At 54.2% G+C, this 6322-nt stretch overlaps 1 long non-coding RNA gene across 2 annotated transcripts; it reads right to left on the bottom strand.

Moving 5' to 3' along the window:
- Positions 1 to 358: 358 nt before the first annotated feature.
- Positions 359 to 5983, bottom strand: LOC136320339 (uncharacterized). 2 transcript variants are annotated; one of them, XR_010728314.1, is made up of 4 exons: positions 5739 to 5983; positions 5461 to 5620; positions 1672 to 1868; positions 359 to 1112 (listed from the first exon to the last, which is right to left on the bottom strand). It is a non-coding gene; the product is annotated as an uncharacterized lncRNA (long non-coding RNA). The 2 variants fall into 2 exon arrangements; XR_010728313.1 differs by lacking the exon at positions 1672 to 1868.
- Between the last annotated feature and the right edge of the window lie 339 nt (positions 5984 to 6322).

Here is a 6322-nt window from a genome sequence, read left to right as displayed (position 1 = left end):
TCGAACAGACCGTGAGAACCGGGATCTGTCCTTCCCACTTGAGTTTCCTGCTCATACTTCCCTCCCATCCTGTCTCCACACACAGCCATGTGAAATCTTCACAACATAAACTGGATCTCTTCTGACTCAGCTGCCCATGGCTTCCCATGAGTGTACCCACTCACCTCCAAACTGCTTATCTGGGCCCATCCGGCTGCCTCGTTGGGCTTCAGCCCCTCCCACCCACCCTCCTGCTTGTCTGTCTCCAGAGAGCATACATGGCCACTCCAGGGCCTTTGCACTGGCACGCTCCTCTCCAGGAAGGTTCTCCCTCAGCTCCTTCTCATCCTCCTAGTCTCCTTAGAAGGGCCATCCTGACTGCTCTGCCTGAAACCACCCAGGCCTGTCCCCTAGGTCCCCATCCTCCACCACAGTCACCATGCACTGTAACAACAGGTGTGTGGTTTGTTCCCAACCACCCAGAGCAGGAGCCACGGGACAGCGAGGACAGTGCCTGGAGACTGCCCCACCGTGCCTCCGCCTCCCAAAACTCTGCGCGCACAAGGTGAGCACTCATAAAACATTTGTTAAACATTTGTTAAGCAAAGAAGAACATGAGTGAATGCCTTTGGAAGGGGGCCCATGGCAGCAGAGACAGGGTCGGGGGCAGCATTGCAAGGCCAGAGCAGAGGTCGACAGGACCCTCAGGACACGCGGGCTCCATGCTGCGTGGGAGCCAGGCTTGGGGGTGGATTTATTGAACCCGGCAGAAGGCAGACAGGCCAGACTGGTGACCTAACCTGGTGCATCTCATGCCTTTGTCAGCTTTCTCTGAAGCTGTTATCTGCCTGGACTCGACACAGCCGCTGTTATCTTGCCCAGTCCAGGCAGTTACTAGGTTCTAGAATAACAGCTTTCCAGCCTGCTGGGAGCCTGGTGCCAGATCTGCAGCCTGACGTGGAGAAGGTGTATGCCTCTGCCCTCACCTCGCTCACGAAGCCCATGCACCCAGCCCGCCGGGGTCCCTCGTCACAGCTAGGGAGAGACCGGGGACAGGCTGAAGCTCCATCAAGTCACTTTGGGCAGGTTCAGATCTAAAACAATCAGCCCAGCGTTCCACTGGTTCCACTAACCTGCAAAAGGACAGACAGGTATTAGGCCTCCTCTTACAACCTGAGCCATGATCTCAAGCCTTACAGGGGTTCCCCCGGGACCCCAAAACATGGCCCGGAGGTCAGGCCTCCCCTGAGAGGGTTCCTGCCTGTAACACCTTTTGGTGAGAAAGAGCGCTTGCCAGGGAAAGTCTCCTCTCACCTGAGCAGGAGCAAGTCCCATTTAGGGCTTTGCAGCCAATGGGCAAGGGGAAGACGGGGCACCGTACACTGTGGGCCTGGCCCATTTCAGCTTCCTCACCATCCCCAGCAGAACACAGACCCCCACGGAGTTCAAACCAAGTCCATGAGGCCACCACTGACCAAGCCTCATCGTTGCACAGCGGGTGATGCCTCAGCCTAAGTGCCACTGAGAGAGGAGGGAAGAGCCCTGACCTTCACCTTGGGGCAGGGGCAGGGGACAGCATTATGGGCTGAGGACTTGTGTTAGCCGCCTTCCCTGGCCACCACCCTCCATTCACGGTGGGGATGTGTGCAAGTTGGGGCCTGGAAAATTCCGGGGTCTCTCTGTAAAACTGACTGGATCGTGCCCGTGGCAGGGGTGCGGGGAGGAGGATGAACATCTGTCAGCACCCAGAAAGAGCCACTTGTTGGTAAGAAAAGCCAGTGTGGCTGCATCAGGGAGAGACTACTCCACATCCCTGGTGTGGCAGGAGACAGCGAGGTTCCAGGTCACACCAGGCCAGCTAAGCTGGGTCACGGAGCTTGGACTTGACCCTGGGGACAAAGGAAAGTTGTCAAGGGTTTAATAAGGGGACAGACAGCCTTACCAGGCAGTGGCGCAGTGGATAGAGTGTCGGACTGGGATGCGGAGGATCCAGGTTTGAGACCCTGAGGGTGCCAGCTTGAGCACAGGCTCATCTGGTTTGGGCAAAGCTCACCAGCTTGGACCCAGGGTCGCTGGCTCAAGCAAGGGGTTACTTGGTCTGCTGAAGGCCCACAGTCAAGGCACATATGAGAGAGCAATCAGTGAACAACTAAGGTGTCATAACGAAAAACTGATGATTGATGCTTCTCATCCCTCTCCATTCCTGTCTGTCCCTATCTGTCCCACTCTCTGACTCTCTCTGTATCTCTAAAAAAATTAAAAATTAAAAAAAAAATAAGGGGATGGACAGCAGCAGCCCAGCAGTTTTGGGAGCACCCCTGGCTGCCATGTGTGCAGACGGGCCTCAGAGAAGAGACACAGCCCAGCAGGAAAGACATGGACTCCTTCTGGGAGTCCACAAGTGCTCACGCGCTTTCTCAGCCTAACAACCTCGAAACCCAAACTCCTGGCATGGTGAGGGGGTAGGGGGGCTACATGTCCCTCAAGGCTGGGCAAGACTCCAGCCACAGTATAAAATGCAAACCCCTTACTATGGCTCTGTGTGGCTTCCTGGGATGTGGCCCCTGTCCCAGGTGACCACTCTGACCAGGCCTCCACACCCTGGTGCAGGCTGACCCTCGGCCTGGGTACCTGTGCTCCTCCTGGGTCTTTGTTCAACACCCAGCGCTGCGCCTGGCACAGCACAAACTCTCAGTCAACCTGTTTGTTTTATACACGGCACAGTTAATCACACCCTGTCACCTGCCACCATGCAGAGGACACACCTTGAATAGGGCACCAGTTTTCTGTGCAGTGGCCTGTTCCTGTGAAGTTCCTATCCAGACCACACTGCTGGAGGCTGGGACCGGGCCTTTCACATTGGTGCCCCTGCCTGGCACTCCACTGGTGATTGGGAAGTGAGTGACGCCTCTGTAACCCTTTCCTGTGACCTCTGAGTCACCAGAGACCCTCTCTGCTCTCCGCTCCGCCCTGTCTCCTTGGGTTTCTTGTAGCTGTGACAGTTTCTCAGGTTTTTCCCTGTTTTGATGCTTCTTTGCTTCAAGCATTTGAGGCTTTTTCCCTGGTGACCCCATTGCAAGAACCCCACAACCTAAAGACAGGTCCACAGGTCTGTACATGGGATTTTCTTCTTGAAGCTTCTCTGTCCCCCAAAAGTGTTCCCAGGGTTGGTGGGATGACCCAGCGTAGAAAGCCTTCTCAGCTACCAGTCTTTCTTCTCTGTTCTATGCTCCTTTCTCTCAGGAGACCGAATTGTTCCCTTCTTTGAACTTCCAAAGCTTCATTCATTCATTTACTTGTTTATTTTTATTTTGTGTGTGTGTCAGAGACAGAGAGAGACAGAGAGAGGGACAGACAGACAGGAATGAGAGAGATTAGTATCAATTCTTCGTTGCGGCACCTTAGTTGTTCATTGATTGCTTTCTCATATGTGCCTTGACCGTGGGGTTCCAGCAGACCGAGTGACCCCTTGCTCAAGCCAACGACCTTGAGACTAAGCTGGTGAGCCTTGCTCAAACCAGATGAGCTCCCGCTCAAGCTGGAAATCTTGGGGTCTTGAATCTGGGTCCTCTGCATCCCAATCTGATGCTCTATCCACTGTGCCACCACCTGGTCGGCATTTTTTAAAAATATTTTTTATTTTATTTATTTTTTATTTTTTTTAAATTTTTTACAGGGACAGAGAGTCAGAGAGAGGGATAGATAGGGACAGACAGACAGGAACGCAGAGAGATGAGAAGCATCAATCATCAGTTTTTCGTTGCGACACCTTAGTTGTTCATTGATTGCTTTCTCATACGTGCCTTGACTGTGGGGCTACAGCAGACCGAGTAACCCCTTGCTTGAGCCAGTGACCTTGAGTCCAAGCTGGTGAACTTTTTTTTGCTCAAGCCAGATGAGCCCGCGCTCAAGCTGGCGACATCGGAGTCTCGAACCTGGGTCCTCTGCATCCCAGTCTGACACTCTATCCACTGTGCCACTGCCTGGTCAGGCTTTATTTTATTTTTTAAAATAACATTTATTGAGTACCCAGACACTGAGATTTAGTGGTGAGTAATAGAGACACAAAACCTCTGTTAGGGCCCTTACCCCAGGTTGTATTGTGGTCAATTACGTATGTCTTGATTCATTTAACAAAGTTTTACTGAGCACCACTAAGTGCTGAGCGCACAGTAGTGCCCAAGACACAAGCTCTGATTCCTTTTGGTGCCTCAATCAACAGGGACGTAGCATGGTAAGGGTTTTGACAGATGGACAGACAGACGAATGGCTGGATGTATGGATGAATGGATAGATGGATAGATAGATGAATGGATGGAGGGGATGGATGGACAGATGGATAGACGGATGGATGGACGGACAGACGGACGAACGAATGGATGGATGGATGGATGGATGGATGGATGAATGGAGGGAGAGAGGGAGGGAGGGAAGAAGGGAGGAAGAGATGGACAAACAGATGGATGGATGGAAAAATAGATAGATGAATAAGTATCTGGATCAAGGGAGAAAGAGAGAGGGAGAGAGGGGAGTGTGAGCTGCTGAGAGATGTGCATCTGTGGCCCAGTTTCTGGACTCTGAGCTCCCTGAAGTCAGAACCAGGCCCGGCTTAGCCTTGTCTGAGGCATAAGCGCTGCCAGGGGTCTGTGGAATGGATAGAAACTTGTCCCCTGCTGTGTACTGGTGCATCAGAAGCTCCTGTTCGGCCTGGCCCATCCCCACTCACCGTTCCAGATAAACCTCTGCAGGGTGAGCACAGCCTGTCTGTCCTTCCTCTGGGGAAGGAAACTGGAAAAAGCAGCTTACCTGCCTGCATTCCCAGGATGTGTTTCCCTGAGGGTCACGGTCCCCAGGCCACTCACACTAATCTTGTCAGTGTTCCCTCCAGGGACCCTGTTGCCTAGGATGACCCGGACCAGTCCAGAACAGGGACAGCTAGTCAGGCAGTGTTAGCAGCCTCACCCTCCACAGTGACAGCTGCCCTAGGTGTTGCGACAAGGTGACCCCCCAGCTAAGGGCTTTGTTGAGTTCGTGACTCCGGTCTGTTAGCAGAGTGCTCTCAGCCAACTCCTCTGGCCAGAGCTGATGTGCTGCCTGCTTCTCTGGCCCAGTGCCCACAGCACCACACCCGCCCACACACAGGAGGCCAGCTCAGGTTACACCAGTGTGTCCATGGTTACAGAGCCAGGGTGGGCAGGCCGTCCCAGCCCCCAGGAAGCTTAGGTGCAGGAGGGATGAGGGAAGGAGCGTAGCCATGAGGTTTCAGGGATCAGGTGGGGCATGCAGTGGCCTTGGTTGTTACAGGTGCCACAATCTCGGGGCAGCCTGCCACCCCCTATCCACCGCCAGGCACCCCATCAAGCCGCTCTGGGCTTGTCCACATTTGCTCTGCGCACCTAAGGCCAGACTCGCCCTTCCCTCTGCCGACCCCACAAGCTTGGGAAAAAAGCATCAGAAATCATGGCAGTGGTCATTTTTTACCTGGGCCTGGCCCGCTGTGGCATCATCATCCTCAGAGCAAACACCAGACACCTCCATCCCTGGTCTGGCCCACCATCCCCACTGCAGCCACTACATGGCCGGCTGCCTGGTGTCCACCCCCCACGCCTGCTCCATGTGCTCTCTCCATGGGATCACCAGACTGAAAACGAATGTCACATTGTTACTTCAGTCCACTCTTAACCCCCGTCCCCTGGGCCCTGTCCACCTGGGCCCCATCTACCCGGACCATCTCATCTGGGCCCACCACATGCGCCCACCTGCTGGCTGTAGCTTCCAGCTTTCCAGATTCTCAGAAACTCCAGCGTCTTCGTGTCCAGGCCCCTCTGCCCAGGTTCCCTCAGACAGGCCCTCGCTCACGCCTCACACATTCAGGGGTTGCCATCACTGTCCTTCCAAAAACAGACCCTTGCGGACGCTGCCCTGAGCACGTCCCCTTGTCACCTGCTCCTCCAAGCACGTAGCTTCACCTGTTGTCCGGTTATCTGTCCTCTGCTGATGGGAATACAAGGCACCCGAGGGCACAGACCTTCTCTGTCACGATCACATGTGTGCCTCCCGCACGTCAAACTGTCAGCACTCCACAACAACATTTTTGAGGAATGAGTGATGCAGACAGCTCAGCTGCAATTCCCCTCCGCCGGACCCAAGGCCGACCCGGTCTTTGTGAAGCACCAGAAAGGGTAACACATGGTTGAGACATTCAGCCACAAAAGGGAACGGAGTATGTGCTACCCTGTGGACAGACTGTGATAATGTTTTGCTGAATGACAGAAACACAACACAGAAGGCCACCTGTGCATGACATCATTGGATGTGCAATGCCCGGCTCCACAGGGACAGA

Source organism: Saccopteryx bilineata, chromosome 1 (genome assembly GCF_036850765.1).
Source record: "Saccopteryx bilineata isolate mSacBil1 chromosome 1, mSacBil1_pri_phased_curated, whole genome shotgun sequence".
Lineage (NCBI taxonomy): Eukaryota > Metazoa > Chordata > Mammalia > Chiroptera > Emballonuridae > Saccopteryx > Saccopteryx bilineata.
The sequence above is the reverse complement of the archived record's forward strand: the minus strand, read 5'-3'. Positions and strand labels throughout refer to the sequence as shown.